Below are 17537 nucleotides of genomic sequence, written 5' to 3'. Positions count from 1 at the left end.
GTATGATGGATTGAAAGACTAAAGATATGATACCCTTTGGTCAATGGGTTGACAATATGACAACACTCGCAACTTATGAACGGACTGCTTACAGGCACAGACTGTTTGAATATATATGATAACATTTGGAATGAGTTAATACAGAATGTGATAGGCTGTTAACATATACATAAGTATTAGGATAATAACACAATGTCAATTTATATATGAATGTATGGGAGTATCTTAGATTGCATGTGTGTGTGTGTGTGTGTGTGTGTGTGTGTGTGTGTGTGTTTCTTACACACATCTTTGTTTTTACTCCCCCTCACTTTTCCTTCTTTTTTCTGTATCTATTTATTTTTTTATAACTGAAATTATTTCAATAAAATATACATATTTTAAAAGGCTGCAAATTTATTATTATAGTTTTGTACAGAACCATGTACACTGATGGTGCTATATTAATAAATGTTAATAATAAGAGAACGGCCCTTTTCTGTGCTGGCTTCCTGATTGCAAAATGCTCTCCCCAGAGAGGCTCACAAGGCGCCATTGCTACATATCTTTAGGTGCCGGGCAAAAGCATTCCTTTTTACCCAGGCCTATGGCTATTAAGTACAGTGGTACCTCGGGTTACATACACTTCAGGTTACATACGCTTCAGGTTACATACTCTGCTAACCCAGAAATAGTACCTCGGGTTAAGAACTTTGCTTCAGGATGAGAACAGAAACCGTGCTCCTGCGACACGGCAGCAGCGGGAGGCCCCATTAGCTAAAGTGGTGCTTCAGGTTAAGAACAGTTTCAGGTTAAGAACGGACCTCCGGAACGAATTAAGTACTTAACCCGAGGTACCACTGTAATCTATGGCTTGTGGAAGCATAGGGGAGAGGACTGTTATTATGATGACTACTTTATTATTAGGCCAGGGGTCAGCAAACTTACCATGCCTTGGGCTGGTGTCTCCAGCGCCGATCGCGCGGTGGGCCGGAGGGCGGGGAAGTGCATGCCCATACTCGTGTGCACACACTATTTCCGGTGCATTTCTGGGTCGGAGGAGCACCATAAATAGCTTGTGTGCATGTGCACAGGCCTCCTCCGACCCGGATGTGCACTGGAAATAATGCTTGCGCATGCACAAATAATGCTTGCACATGCACACAAGCTATTTCTGGTGCTTCTCCAACCCAGAAGTGGGCAGCCGCACCGCGCCAGTAGGAGTGGGCGGTGGCAGCGGGCAGTGGGGGTCACCACGGGCCAGATAAACGAGTCCCTCAGGCCTTATCTGGCCCATGGGCCTTAGTTTGGGGACCCCTGTATTAGGCTGTCTGTCAGCATGCTTTTTATTATTATTTTTTATCGTTGATGCTCTGTACCTCTGGTACCTCGCGTTAAGAACTTAATTTGTTCTGGAGGTCCGCTCTTAACCTGAAACTGTTCTTAAGCACCACTTTAGCTAATGGGGCCTCCCGCTGCCGCTGCGCCACCTTAGCACAATTTCTGTTCTCATCCTGAAGCAAAGTTCTTAACCCGAGGCACTATTTCTGCATTAGCGGAGTCTGTAAACTGAAGCATCTATAACCTGAAGCGTATGTAAGCCGAGGTACCACTGTAATGTGTTTTTAATTTTGTACACCACCCTGGGATCTTCTGTTAAAATGTGGTATATAAATTTAATAATAATAATAATAATAATAATAATAATAATAATAATAATAATAAAGGTAAAGGTAATGGTACCCCTGCCCGTATGGGCCAGTCTTGACAGACTCTAGTGTTGCACGCTCATCTCACTCTAGAGGCCGGGAGCCAGCGCTGTCCGCAGACACTTCCGGGTCACGTGGCCACCGTGACGAAGCTGCTCTGGCGAACCGGCACCAGAGCAGCACACGGAACGCCGTTTACCTTCCCGCTATAAAGCGGTACCTATTCATCTACCTGCACTTAAGGGTGCTTTCGAACTGCTAGGTGGGCAGGAGCTAGGACCGAACGACGGGAGTTCACCCCGCCGCAGGGATTCGAACCACCAACCATGCGATCGGCAAGTCCTAGGCGCTGAGATTTTACCCACAGCGCCACCTGCGTCCCACATAATAATAATAATAATAATAATAATAATAATAATAGGAAACATTACCAGTGTTGGGAGGGGGTCGTGCATTCAGAGTGCCCCTAGCTCTCATTTGTTAAAGTTACGGTTGTAATATCTGGCTGAGTCAGACGCTGCTCCCACTTATGCTGAGTCAGTAGAGCTTCACAAGTGTCACAGCAGCTGTTTACAAAGGACGCTCCAGCAAAAGACAAGGATGAGCAGCAAGATCCCATTGAAGACCAACAGACATGCAGCCAAGGTGCCCTTCAACAACTTAACACTGACATCACCCACAGGGTTTTTCACCAAGGACACCGGCATGCTTCATTATGATGCAATCTAGGCAGTCAGGCATTTAAATCAAAGGGGTTTCTCCCCCCACCCCCAGCTACTGTACTTGAAGTGTGATTCACTGTGAGTAAGGGCGATTGAAGCAGTCCCTTTGGGTAAGGACAATGCATGCTGGGTGGTTATTCACTCCTCTGCGTTGCCTTGTCTTAAACAGGGGTCAGCAACCTTTTTCAGCTGTGGGCCGGTCCACCATCCCTCAGACCTTGTGGCTTGCCGGACTATATTTTGAAGGGGAAAAAATGAACAAATTCCCATGCCCCACCAATAACCCAGAGATGCATTTTAAATAATAGCACACATTCTACTCATGTAAAAACACCAGGCAGGCTCCACAAATAACCCAGAGATGCATTTTAAATAAAAGGACACATTCTCCTCATGTAAAAACACGCTGATTCCCAGACCATCTGCGGGCTGGATTGAGAAGGCAATTGGGCCGCATCCAGCCCCCGGGCCTTAGGTTGCCTACCCCTGGCTTAAGAGATAATGACAACATCATCAGCTCTGTTTTATGGAGTCAAGCCACATGGATTTCTTTTACAAGCATACGGATATGGGATCAGGGGCAGGTAGCGTTTACGTAGATTGGAAATGAGTTCATGGCTACATCTGCAGACACGCATCGCTCTCAGGCAGCTGCATCTCAACTGTACTTTCTTTCATTTCCCAGTGCAAAGAAACTTTTCTCTCTTTTTTCATTACAGACTGAAGGCTTCTCAGGGAGAATTCCACTCCCACTTACCCTTGAACACAGAATCCAGGTGGCCGTTGAATTGCCCTGACCCTGGACAGTTGCCAGAAAGCCATTTAAGGCTGCCAGTTGAAGCGGCAAAGGGCCTCTGGGAGAAGCTGCCGAAAATGCCCTTTCCGCAAATTCGCTGGAAAAGAGCAAGTAGCTTAGACCTCACCGACATTCTTCTAATATTTGAAGAGTCTCCAGCAGCACCTCCTGACTCTTGCAGCTGCTTCCCACTTTAGGCATCATTTGCACATCTCCTGGCAACTTCCTGACTCAATCCAACTGAAAACCACCCCAGCTGCCAGAGATATCTTTCTACTAACAGCAGCAGGATTCATTATCTGTTGTTCAGTGGCTGCTCTCAGAGACAGCTTCCAGGGATGAAAAGGTGGCACAAACTAAAATAAAAATAAAAATTGGGGGGGGAGAGATATTACTAAATAAAGAATCAATGCTAAAAAGTGAGTACCTAATGCATAGTTGATCCAAAAATAAAAATAAAAATCAGCAGGTAATGATGCAAGGTAATAACATTCCAAAAATCCAGTTATAAGAGACCAGGAGTTGCCTGACTGTAATGGCCATGACTCCAACTATAGGATATTAACAGCTTGTCATAAATGATGACTGCAATTCACCATTTACCAAAAAATAAGCCAAATGGCCTTCAAGTGTGACTTCCTTTGGAGTAAAGATGTATAGCACACCATTGCACTGCACATTCCCTTTCCTTCAAATATTGTGTTCTTTTGACCTCCAGTTCCTTACCTATGGCACAATATGATCTGTTTGTTAGCTATTCCTTGTCCTTCATTTAGCACACAATTCATCCTTGTAAGTCAGTAACATCGGGTTTCTTCCCCCAATGTCCTGAACTTAGCAGGTGCTGTTTGCCCTTTTCGTAGTGTTGCTTTTACGTAAGACTTAAAGGAAGAGACTTAGCCACTCAATGTTCATTCAAAAAGTACATCCTGCAAGGTTACAATTCAAGGACAGGACTGGGGGAACAGGACAGGACAGGACTGGCTTATACCTGTGGACAGTTGCCAAGCAATGCCTTAGTGCCAGGTAACTGATAGGCGATGCTGTGAGATAGCTCAGTCAGTAGAGCATGAGGCTCTTAATCTCAAGGCCGTGGGTTCGAGCCACACATAGGGCAAAATATTCCTGCATTGCAGGGGGTTGTACTAGAATGATCCTAGCAGTCCCTTCCAACTCTGTTATTCCACATTTCTCATATGAACTTATCGTTTACCGCAATGCCTTGGAAGCTTCATAGAAATTACTGCACCACAAAACCATGGCTTAATTCCTCTGGGATCAAAGTCTAAGAGGCAGTAATGGTGCATACCTCTACTGCAGTGTTTTCCAAACTTGGGTCTCCAGCTGTTTTTGAACTACAGCTTCCATCATCCCTGACCTGGAACCCTTGAAATCTTGCATTGCTTTGTACTGGGGTTGCATGCAAGGGTATGTTTAAGAACACCGGGGCAATTTAGCTGATGGGGAGGAAGCATCCTAGGAAGGTCAGAGGCCACTGGTTTTTAGTATTTGCAAACCCTGAAGGAGAGTCTCCACACCCATTGTTCAGCCCAGACACTGAGGTCCAGCTCCGAGGGCCTTCTGGCAGTTCCCTCCTTGCAAGAAGTGAGGTTACAGGGAAGCAGGCAGAGGGCCTTCTCAGTAGTGGCACCCGCCCTGTAGAACACCCTCTATTGATGTCAAGGAAATAAACAACCACCTGACTTTTACAAAGCATCTGAAGGCAACCCTGTTTAGGGAAGTTTTTAATGTTTGATGTTTTATCGTGTTTTTAATATTCTGTTGGAAGCCACCCAGTGTGGCTGGGGAAACCCTGCCCGATGGGCGGGGTATAAATAATAAAATTATTATTATTATTATTATTATTATTATTATTATTATTATTAAAGCTCTAGCCTGGCCTGACATTATCTAAATGAACATGATATCTAAATATATGAAAATGGCATGCAACTAAAATATGCAACAATAACAGCAGCCCTTCAAATTCGGATATGTTTACAGAAGGTAGTCCTTGGTGTGGAACAGGTTCCCTGACCCTGCCCTGCTGGGAGTAGGAAATGAGACTAGGTACAAATCTTTAATATGCCCTAGGTCTTGCTAGCTGGGAATGATGGGAGTTGTAGTCCAAAAAACAGCTGGGGACCCAAGTTTGGGAAACACTGCTTTACTGGAAGAAGTGAAAATCAACCAACAGAAAGGGTTCGAGTCAGAAAGGGTAAGGGTTTAATCCTGGGACCTGGAGTTGCCCCTGACCTCAGGAGCACTATTAAATTTTGCCTGTAAACATTACCAAGTAAAAGGATGCATTCAGCCATTAAACAGTAGTTGGAATTTCCAAACAGAAGGCAATCTGCCAAATACAGTATGTACTCAGGACGGTCTTTGATTATGTTTTTTCAGGCCAAAAAAAATATATATTAAAAATTCAAGCTTTTCTTCTTCTTCTTTTCTTAAACTGCTGTTTATAAAAGATTCTAGGTTTCCTTTCTTCATAGATGGGCGATGGAGGGGGGAGAGTTAAAAGGAAGTGCTACATTTTTTTAAACCACCTGTGAGCTCATGAAAAAGCCTGAGACATGAAAGGAAAAACACACGGAGGTGCTTAACCAAAACAGACAGAATATCCCTTGAATCACCACAAAAATAATTTCCCTTCTAATGTGGGGAGATTACTCACAAGAACTGGCAGCTATGCAAATAACCTTCACAGCGTTTGGGAATTTTTTTTCCCCCTTCCACAACAGATTTCAAAGAAGGAGCTTGCTTTCAGGAAGAAAGAGAGAAAGAGTCCAACATGACTCAAAAGCAGAAAATTGCAGGATGTTGCTTATTTACAAAGCTTACTTCAGATTTTCTATATCCAAAGCTACATTTTGCATGCCAAGATTCGTATTTAGTCCCATTTCCTACTCCTAGCAGGACAGGGTCAGGGAACCTGTTCCACACCAAGGACTACCACCACCTGTAAACATATCAGAATTTGAAGGGCTCCCATTACAGTTGCATATTTTAGTTGCATGCCATTTTCATATATTTAGATTTCATGTTCATTTACATAATGTCAGGCCAGGCTAGAGCCTTAATTATATATATATATATATTCCTTCCCCACCCATCTAGCTGAGTTTCCCCAGCCACTCTGGGCAGCTTCCAACAGAATATTAAAAACACGATAAAACATCAAACATTAAAAACTTCCCTAAACAGGGTTGCCTTCAGATGCCTTGTAAAAGTCAGGTGGTTGTTTATTTCCTTGACATCAGATAGACGGTGTTCTACAGGGCGGGTGCCACTACTGAGAAGGCCCTCTGATTCCCTGTAACCTCACTTCTCGCAGGGAGGGATTCGGCTGAAGGCTCTCGGAGGTGGACCTCAGTGTCCAGGCTGAATGACGGGGATGGAGATGCTCCTTCAGGGTTTGCAAATACTAAAAACCAGTGGCCTCTGACCTTCCTAGGATGCTTCCTACCCATCAGCTAAATTGCCCCGGTGTTCTTAAACATACTCTTGCATGTAACCCGTCTCCAGGCAGTGCAAGATTTCAAGGGTTCCAGGCACTAACCCAGGGTCCATGTTTCCTTTTGGAAATAAGGCAAAGCGGAGACTGTGGTGTCCTTATGAGATATGGTTTATTTACACATATCTGCAACCTGAGCCTACAACGAAGGCGTTCACGGCATCAACACCCCAATAGCCACAGCCAAACAGAAATCAAGCATCGTGCTCTGCCTACTGCTTTGCTTCTCGGTCCCCTAATACCTAACTTTAAGGTTCTAGTTCACATTGCTCCTAACTCTATCCTCTAAGCTCTGGCTTTATCTGTTATGGGCTATTTGCCATCTCATGCCAAGTCCCTTTGATTGAATGTTCTCTTAATAACCCATCACCCAGGCAATCACCTCAACACAAGAGGCTAGCCTGGCTTAATTAGCTTTTACCACTTGTTAGATCCATGCACTATCAGGATCCAACGCACAGCTCAGCACCTCAAGCCTTAATTAAATTCTAACACTTGCTGGATCCTGGGATGAAAGTGGTCTGGCCCTCAGAAACTCATAACGCTACTAACTTCCAGGGGTAAAAGCAACTGACAAATCATATTGCTTGGAAATTCAAAAATATCCAACCATCTGGAAGGATCCTTTGATATAACTATGAAATTGTAGAATAATTATTTGAGCCTTTTTAAAAAAAGTTTCCCTCGTTTTTATAATATATCTCTGCAGAATAAGGACTAGCAGATTACTTTTTTAAAAAATGCTAGTAACTAATGGATAAAAAGCACAGAAAGGTCTTGGTAGACACATGCAGCCCAGAGTTTGTGGATTAATCATCCTTGAGGTAGGACATTGAGATTGATACAAACTTGCAGAGCAAAGTTTTAAGCCAGATGTACTGATGCGACTTTCTTCTTCTGCAGTGCTGTGATGGATGATCATCTTTCCTGAAACGACAGTCTCAGCTGAGCTTTCTAGTAAACATGTGGTGACGGGAAGGCAGTTTGCTGTTTGTCTAGCAGTTTTTGTTGTTGTTCTTTTAAGTGAAGCCTTTTTGCTTTTAAAAAATGAGAGAGGAGAGACTTTTTAAAAAAAAGATAAGAGGAATGACTTTCCTTAAAAACAAAATCAGTGGCTCCACCAATCTCAAGTGTGTTTTAGTCAGTCTCCTTGGCTTCCCACATTTCAAGTCAAGCTCAGGGCAAGAGAATAGGCGGTAACTTCTCCCGTGGGGCTTTTCAAATCAGGCAGCACAGACAGCTGGGGAGGCTGCAAAGTGCTGGAAAAATGCTGAATGGAAAGAAAAACACCCACATAGTTGTTACAACATAATAGGTTTTGGTAGCCATGGAAGAGCTAGCATGTAGGATTGCAGCAAGTCATGCTGAGATACTTTTCCGAGAGCCATTTGGATAATGCTTTGTACTTGGGCCAGAGAGATGTTGAATTACAGTCTTCTCAGCCACAAAATTCACTGGGTATCTTTGAACAATCACTTGGAAAGGGCCACAACTGAATGGTAGAGCACACACTAAATGTTCAGTTTCTCATTGTTGTCAAATTAGTCTCACCAGCTGGAGGATTGATGAGAAATCCTCCTGGCAATGATCTCAGTGATCAAGCTGGGATTTCAGGTGATCCCTGAGGTAACCTGGACCTAAGTGGCTGAGGGCTTTGTAAATCTGTTCTAAGGATCAAATGGGGAAAATCCTTAAATGGGGTCAGGATAATGCTAGGAGAAATAAAAAGAAGAAAGGTCCTGGTCTAAGATTTTATATTTATATCTACACAAAGAGAGTGCTATGAAAGTTAAAAGGTAAAGGACCCCTGGACGGTAAAGTCCAGTCAAAGGCGACTATGGGGTTGCGGAGCTCATCTCGCTTTCAGGCCGAGGGAGCCAGTGTTTGTCTGCAGACAGCTTTCTGGATCATATGGCCAGCATGACTAAACCAATTCTGGCACAATGGGACACCGTGACAGAAACCAGAGTGCACGGAAATACCATTTACCTTTCTGCCACAGCGGTACCTCTTTAACTACAGTACTTGCACTGGCATGCTTTTGAACTGCTACGTTGGCAGGAGGTGGGACAGAGCAACGGGAGCTCACCCCATCAAGGGGTTTCGAACTGACAACCTTCCAATCGGCTAGCCCAAGAGGCTCAGTGGTTTAGACCATAACGCCACCCATGTCCTGAATAAACAAGCACACAATCACTGATAGGTCCACCTGCCATTGTGAGGCTCAAAGCAATGAAGATGATGCCTCCCCAGCTGTTGCCATTGGCTGTGGGTTTCTTGTGATGTCACAAAAGCACTTGGCAACTGAGTGGATATAAAGGCAGGCCAAGGGGAAAGCCCTTTTCTGTTTCCAGCAGGACACACCTGGCAATGGATGTGACATTCAGCACTGCCCAGGCTTCTTCCACTTGGAGGAGGCAAAGTGGTGAATGGAAGGAGGCAATCCTCTGGCAGTGGGATGCTAGGGAGCGATAATAAGGCAAGTTTGCTTGCTTGAAGGCTGCTGGTATCTGTGATTAGAAGCTGGCGGACATCTCATGATGGACCTAACAGTTGCTTCTGGCACAATGGGACACCGTGACAGAAACCAGAGCGTACGGAAACGTCGTTTCCCTTCCTGCTGCAGAGGTACCTATTTATCTACTTGCACTGGCATGCTTTCAAACTGCTAGGTTGGCAAGAGCTGGGACAGAGCAACAGGAGCTCACCCGTTGCAGGGATTCAAACCGCCAACCTTCTGATCAGCAAGCGCAAGAGGCTCAGTGGTTTAGACCACAGCGCCACCCGTGTCACTATGTGCCTATGTATCTATATCTGTCTATCTATCTACCTAAATGTAAGAATCAGTGGATGGGTGGATGGATGGATGGATGGATGGATGGATGGATGGATGGATGGATGGATGGAGATATATTTATGTGTTCTCTTTGCTTTCAACAGATTTAGACTGAAAAGGAGCATGTGCACTGAAAGTTAACAGCTGAGCAAACTTTTTTAAAAATGATGAATTACTCCACATTTACCGATAGCGAGGCGATCGGAAGGCACTTCCTCTTTAACTGCCAAATGACACATTGCTGTTCTGAATGCTCGTATATCCCATGTGACCCACTTGGCGTAACCAAAATGAAGGAGAGCAGCTGGAGAGAGCCGAAGGAAGGGAGGATGTGGTTACTACTCGGAGGAAGAGAAAGCAAACATTAAAAAAAAAAAGAATGCTTTCTTCAAAGTCTTTTCCAGTCTATAAAATCTCTTCTTTAAGTGGGCTTGTGTACACAGAAGCTTGCCATAACAGGAAGTTAGTACCTTTTGGAACATCTCTGTTCTTTCTACTTTTTCAACCACCCGTGCTACTATTTCCTTTCGTTTCCTTTGCCTGCGTTCTGACATTCTGGTTTGGGGATCCCTTTTCTTTCATTAAAAGTACCCCACATCAAAAGCTCGCTGAAACTAGAACAGAAGAAAGGAGCAGGGCATGATCCTGGCAGCGTAAGCAAGGAAAGATACAACTGCCTGATAGGCCGCTCCTCTTACCAGGTGGCTCAGGACAGATGATGCTGTTTTGAGTAGCCAGTGATGTGGAAATGGACAAAGAGGTTTAGACACTCTAAGTAAAAATACGTGGAAGCTCAGAAGCTTTTATCTGGGCTGCAGACTGCCCCTGGATATATCATAATAAAGCAATCCCCCTTTTTCAAAAGCTTTAAAAGAAAAGAGATGGATTTCCACCCACCCCTTCTAATTGAAGGGTTTGGGGGTTGCCTTTTGCTTTGTTTGTTTTCAGGACATCCTGGGATTCCTCATCAATTAATGGGGGGGGGGGCGGAAATCACTGGTAATTTTTTTTAATGTGTTTGCTGTAGAATCCTCTTTATTGCAGGCAGCATTATTATAGCTGAATTCCAGGAATGAGCATAATTGTACCTTTTAACTAAATCAGTTTGACCTTATAAACCTATAGTATGGCAAGCGAATCGTATTCCCTTTCTCATTGTTAATGTTTGGGCTTGTAGTTGAGTGGGCAGTTCTGTCTGAAGGTCAGTTTTTTAATGTCAGCTGGGTGGAACTTTGTGGTGTTGTTTTATTATTACTACCCAATGGTTTTTTTCTGGGGGTACGCATACCCCTCAACATTTTGTGAATCTTTGTACTTTTGTCCATTTACGGTATTTATTTCCCCCAATTAGAACTGTAAAATGGTGATATTCTTGAGTCAAAATGAGAGTACCCCTAAACATTGTTTAAGAAAAAAGCAATGTTACTACCACTGTTATAGCATGGTTTGTTTGTTTTTCCATTGGTTTTGAATATGTTGTGATGGAGTGTTATGGCTTTTTAATTGCAGTTTGGCACTGTGGGGTGCCTAGGAGCAAAGAATGCAGCAAAGATGTTTGCTAAATATTACAAATGACACCCTTGTGTGTGGTACATATCTAATGAAATGTATTTAGTATGAGAAGGGGAGGGAGATCAGATTGACTAGTGAGCAGCAAAGGCAGAGCCTGAGTGAGCAAAACATCATGTGCATTACAGCATAATTTTGTTTAAGTATCACATTTGTTATAGCATCATTATAGACCCTTGACAGATGGGCCAGTTTATTCTCCCATAGTGAGCCATTGCAGATGGAAGTTCAAGAGAAAGTCCAGTGATTAAGAGGAGGAGAAATTTATTTATACTTTGCATTTTTCCTTGATGGGACTGAAGGTAGCTTATAGACAAAAATAAAATAAAAAATGCTAAAAAGGTAGGGAAAAATCTTTTTAAAAAAACAGTTAAACATTGAAATAATTAAAATGATATACATATTTTAAAAATCTATTAAAACCACACCAATAATCACAATAAAAACAGCATGGCACCAGCCCATTAGTTAAAAGCAGTCCATTCCCAAAAGCCTGTTGGATCTAGAAAGTCTTCACCTGCTAGCAGAAAGACAAGGAGCGAGCCAGGAAGGAGCCATGTATTGTAACCTTAAAACTCTCCGACTCTCTTTATGATGTTATGAAAAGAACAATCACCATTCTTTCTGCTCTGAAGCCTTCTCACAGATGCCTAAATCTCCTCCTCCCCTGGGTCCTTTCCAAGCAATCTGAGACTATGCCAATGCCTCTGTCTCTGCTCCTCCCTCTTCATCCCTCTTTGAGTCCTGGGAGGCTGAAGGAAGGGAAGCTTGTTGCAGCAGGAGACACCCTGGCTTCTTCAGCAACCTGACTCATCTCTCTGCCTCTTGGTCTCCCTCCTCTCTTGTTTCAGCATCTGCCTCTGATTCTGCCACAGACTCTCCTAGCTCACTAAGCCCTGTTACGCCTTCAGCTTCTGCCATCTCCTCTTTCCAGTCGTCTCCCTCTTCTCCCTCTGACTGTGGGGATGATTAGGGAGGCAGGAGAGGATATATTATTTAGCAATATCCTTCCTAACTTGCGCTAGCAAGTTCCATATTCTAACAGAGTTCCAAACATCCCCCTTTTTAAATTATGCAGCGATCAGCTTGTTGCTGACTTATCTATTAAAGATTCCTTCCTGGTAAAATCCCTTCTAATCCCACTTAAAAAGAATAAGCACAAGAATCTGATTAACGTTAATATAAAAGTAGTTTACTCACAGATTCGTTCAGGTTCACAGACATATCACTGAAGGCAGGCTTAGGTTACATAACAACTACAGTGGTACCTCGGGTTACAGATGCTTCAGGTGATGCGACTTCGGGTTGCGCACTGCGCCAAACCTGGAAGTACCGGAACAGGTTACTTCCGGATTTTGGTCTCGCGCATGCGCAGAAGCGCTAAATCATGCTTTGTGCATGCACAGAAGCGCCGAATCGCAATCCGCATGTGCGCAGAAGCGGCGCTGCAGGTTGCGAACGTGCCTCCCGCACGGATCACGTTCGCAACCCGAGGTTCCACTGTAGAACTATTCCATGAAGAAGTTAGTCCCAAGTGACTGCAACTAAGCAGTCACTTCTCCAAACACACAGCAATGTACAAAATGGAGAACACACACTGATCAGAACATGGAGGCCATGTGCGCCTCCATCGAAATACAACAGACCACACCCTCTTCAAGTCACATGTAGTGGAAGTCTGTCCCAGCTCAGGAGGAAACAGGAAGTCTTCTCCTGAGTGGTACTGTGCTGGTCCCGGGGGAAGGTTATCGTTGGCGTAGTCAAAGTCCAGTCCTGGGTCACTAGCCTGGAAACAGTTCACAAGGAGCGGGGCGAGGTCCGAAGCTGGAAGCTGGGTGGGGACAGGAACACTGGAGGGTCAGGTCTGGGTCCGGGCAGGAACAGGTACTCAACAACGACGTTGCTCCCGCAACCTGGGACCGGGCTGACTGGCCTTTATCTTCTCTGAGGCCAGGGGCGGTCCCGGCCCCCAGGAGACCCGCCTCTCCTGGCCTTAAGGTGAGCACTCCTCCTGGGAGAAACCAGTTCCCTTCGCCTCTCTGCCCTGAGCCTCTGCAGTTCAGGAGAGGCTGGAGGGTTACTGGGCCCAGGGGGAGACTCACCTGTAGGCACTGAGTCCTCAACCACCTCTGGAGCCAGAGTGGATTCACCTGGTGCCTGCTCCTGAGGATCCAGCACAGGTGCAGGCACTTCAGAATCAAGGCCCTGCCCCAGTTCAGACGTCCCTGGAGGCGGGGACTCCTGTGCAGGCTGGGATTCCTCCGGTTCAGCCTCTGAATCGGATTCCCAGGCCATCACAGGTACAATACATCCCCTAACATGTCCACAGTAGGAAAGTTGTACTTGACTGCAGTTTTACATCCCACACTGACTCGTCATCATCCCACCCTCAATCCCCTGGCTCTGAGCCTTCTTCCCATTGGAGTTCCCCCATCTGGTGCCTCCCACCATTCTCCTGTGTCCAGCCAGTCCATGATTGGGAATGATGAACCTGTGGCCCTCAAGATGCTGTTGGATTCCAGGCTCCCATAATTCCTAACCGTTGGCCACAATGATTGCAACTGATGGGAGTCCCAACGATGTTCCGAAGGCTGCAGGTTCCTAACCCTTGCACTGAAATATGCAACGGGACAATTGCATTAACAATAATATGTGAAGGATGTTAGTTATAAGAAATGTGTTGTTTCATATATTGCTATTGTCTGTTTGTCAGTTTATAGTTTGTTTATTTGATTGTATGTTTGTTGGTTGGTTGGTTGGTTGGTTGGTTTGCTTTCCTGGCATAAGTGTATCTATTTTAAAACAATAAAGATATGCATAGGAAAAAAATAACAATAATATGTGTAGCAGCAGCAAAAAGCATAACACAAATTAGAATGCCTGGGGTGACTGAAATGCCTTAAACTGGATTGTGTGTGTTTTTATTGTTATTTTAGCTGTGCAGCTATTCAGTGTAACCCCTTGCTGAGCAAGTATGGGAAAGTGGCCTAGAAATGTTTTCAGTAAATTAAAAGAAAGAATGCACCTTTCCCCTCTGCACAGGAGAATCTCACAATACTGAAAAATCCCTCGCTTGGAACATTCCATTCTGGGCAGCAGCTTCCCAGCCTGCCAGTCCATGTAGGGGCTGCATGCCTGGGTGGCCTATCAGCCAAACGTTTCCTCTCCATATCTCCGCTTCCTGTGCAACGTCATCTGCCTTCTGTCAGATAGTAGGTTACTGTGACAAAGAGTGGATATGTACTGTGCAAGTGAGCAATGACAGAGCAGAAAAACCCTGCGCTGTTTTACTCAGAACTGCTAATTGCTGGCCCTCAGTTTGTTTCCAAATGCACTAGGAAATTCAATTTCCCTAATGACTAGTTAATGGCTGTGCGTCTGTGTTTGTGTGTGTGTGTGTGTGTGTGTGTGTGAGAGAGAGAGAGAGAGAGAGAGAGAGAGAGAGAACGAGAAAGAGAAAGAGGATGCCTGCACAAAATAAAAACAAGAGGAAGACTGCTTTTAATCAACAGGGACTTGAACAGATGCTGGCTGTGTATCTCTTCCTCCTGAACCCTGTAATTTCTTCATTTCCCATCCTTCCCACTCCTTCCAGGTGCCTTTTTCATCCAGCTCCCATGAGCCAAATCCCTGGCATTGCCCCTTTTAGTTATACACTTGGCCACTGCTGACTGAAGGAGACAAACACAAGATCCCATTTTATGTAGGCTGATCCTAAGCAAAATCACTCACTCTGCCAAGATAAGGGATATCTTTTGGATTACTAGAAGGACATTAGAATAGTCATATTGTGCTGTCCGAGTGACTAAAGGTTAAAGCCTGGGCTTAGGAGGGAAATTTGGGGAAAGTTACATCCTGCAGGGAGGGGGACTCTTTTGGAGTGCATCTGTTAAACACTTTGAATAATTGTGGTTGTTGTTGTTATTTAGTCGTTTAGTCGTGTCCGACTCTTCGTGACCCCATGGACCAGAGAACGCCAGGCACCTCTGTCCTCCACTGCCTCCCGCAGTTTGGTCAAACTCATGCTGGTAACCTCGAAAACACTATCCAACCATCTCGTCCTCTGCCGTCCCCTTCTCCTTGTGCCCTCCATCTTTCCCAACATCAGGGTCTTCTCCAGGGAGTCTTGTCTTCTCATGAGGTGGCCAAAGTACTGGAGCCTCAGCTTCACAATCTGTCCTTCCAGTGAGCACTCAGGGTTGATTTCCTTCAGTATGGAGAGGTTTGATCTTCTTGCAGTCCATGGGACTTTCAAGAGTCTCCTCCAGCACCATAATTCAAAAGCATCAATTCTTCGGCGATCAGCCTTCTTTATGGTCCAGCTCTCACTTCCATACATTGTGGTTATCTGTAATCTAATTGTTATCCAATCGAATTGTCAGATAGGGAGGCGAGAGTTCTTTTCATCAATTTTCAATTTTTTCAGTTATTTTTCCTCTGTTCTTTTTTTTTCCTTTCTCTTTTTTATACAATTGTGTTTTGTAAGGATCATGAGCATTCCTTTTTTTTTTTTGCTTTATTTTCCTCCTTTTTTGATATATTACTTTTTATTCTAAGGGATGGAAGGATCTGTCCCTTTTGCTTCTCTCAGTTTCTTCAGTTCAGTTCTCCACATTGCTGCTGAGATTTGCAGGTTTTCCTTCTCTTTTTTAAAGAACCCTCATGAAAAAAAATCAACGATTTAGTGCAAATTGCTCTTGACGCACAACACAGCAATCCATGCCCCAGCATGGCCTAATGGTACAAAACATGCCAGGGCGCCATTCAAATCTCAGTAATGGCACAACCGGGTGGAATAACTTTGAATAAGCTTCTGTCTCTCAGCCTTCAGATCTCTTGTGTAACAGAGGCACAACCTGTCTAACAGGTTAAGGATCAGTGATAACACACAGCTTTCACTAAATATAGAAGGGGGAGATTTTTTAAAAGAAAACAACCACATATGCGCATAAAATCATATAAGGCTCCCACACAGTATAACATGCATGATAACTGAGCACTTAAGCAGTTGTATTAAAGGGATCAGCAGTGTCAATCACACATTTTGCTTAAAATGATCTTGCATCTATTGCATCTGTAATAATGATGGCACCTTAGTTAGACACTTTATAAAGATTTAAAGGTAAAGGTACCCCTGACCATTAGATCCAGTCATGAACAACTCTGGGGTTGCGTGCTCATCTCACTCTATAGGCCGAGGGAGCAGGCCTTTGTCCGCAGACAGCTTCTGGGGTTATGTGGCCAGCAGGACTAAGCTGCTTCTAGCAAACCAGAGCAGGGCACAGAAACACCATTTACCTTCCCACCAGAGTGGTACCTATTTATCTACTTGCACTTGATGTGCTTTTGAACTGCTAGGTGGGCAGAAGCTGGGACCAAACCACGAGAGCTAACCCCATTGCAGGGATTCGAACTGCTGACCTTCTGATCAGCAAGCCCTAGGTTCTGTGGTTTAGACCACAGCGCCACCCACGTCCCTTTCATAAAGATTTACTTTTCTTTAAATTAGCACTTCAGAGATGGAGACCCAAGCCTAGGTGTTGTTGGTCTCCCATCATCCCTGACCATTGAGCATGCTGGCTCGACCTGATGGTAGTTTGAGTCCAATAACACTTTAGAGGGCCACAGGTTCCCCGTTCCTTTGATAGATCCCTTTGCAATTCATAGGTCAATCAATACTCATCAACATTTTCAGAAGGCTTTCCACTTAAGGACAGATAAGTGTGCAGGCAAGCTGTACGCCCAGTCAACTAGACACCTGGAATACTGTGTCCAGTTCTGGGTGCCGTAATTTAAGAAGGATATTGACATGCTGGAACGTGTGCAGAGGAGGGCAACCAAGATGATCAAGGGTCTGGAAACCAAGCCTTATGAGGAATGGTTGAAGGAGCTGGGTATGTTTAGCCTGGAAAAGAGGAGACTGAGAGGAGATATGATAGCCATCTTCAAATAGCTCAAGGGGTGTCACATGGAAGAGGAAACAAGCTTGTTTCGTCCTGCTGTGGAGGTTAGGACTCAAACCAATGGCTTCAAGTTACAAGAAAGGAGATTCCGACTAAACATCAGGAAGAACTTTCTGACAGTAAGAGCTGTTTGACAGTTGAACAGACTCCCATGAGAGGTGGTGGACTCCTTTCCTGGAGGCTTTTAAGCAGAGACTGGATGCATTGCAAGGGGTTGGACAACTAAAATTCTATGATTATATGAAGACTCAGGGCTCTCTACTTCTATTCTGGAGTTAACCCAAGTTCCTTTCTATTTACTAACATGTACGTTCATGTGCGTTAAAATCTACACATTCACAGCCACTTGACTGCAGGGTTTCTTCTCTCCATATTGACCTTGATCCTAGCAAAGTCCAGCTTCCACTCCACTCCCTTAAAGCCCTGGCATTAGAAGTTGACCA

At 44.5% G+C, this 17537-nt stretch overlaps 1 long non-coding RNA gene across 1 annotated transcript; it reads left to right on the top strand.

The window, feature by feature from the left end:
* Positions 1-8517: 8517 nt before the first annotated feature.
* Positions 8518-9958, top strand: LOC310826828. Its single transcript, XR_014556002.1, has 2 exons — positions 8518-9354; positions 9667-9958. It is a non-coding gene; the product is annotated as an uncharacterized lncRNA (long non-coding RNA).
* The last annotated feature ends 7579 nt before the right edge of the window (positions 9959-17537 follow it).

The sequence above is a fragment of the Podarcis gaigeae genome (assembly GCF_964106915.1).
Source record: "Podarcis gaigeae genome assembly, chromosome: 11".
Classification (NCBI taxonomy): domain Eukaryota; kingdom Metazoa; phylum Chordata; class Lepidosauria; order Squamata; family Lacertidae; genus Podarcis; species Podarcis gaigeae.
Note: the sequence above shows the minus strand (reverse complement) of the source record. Positions and strands in the feature narration are given on the sequence as shown.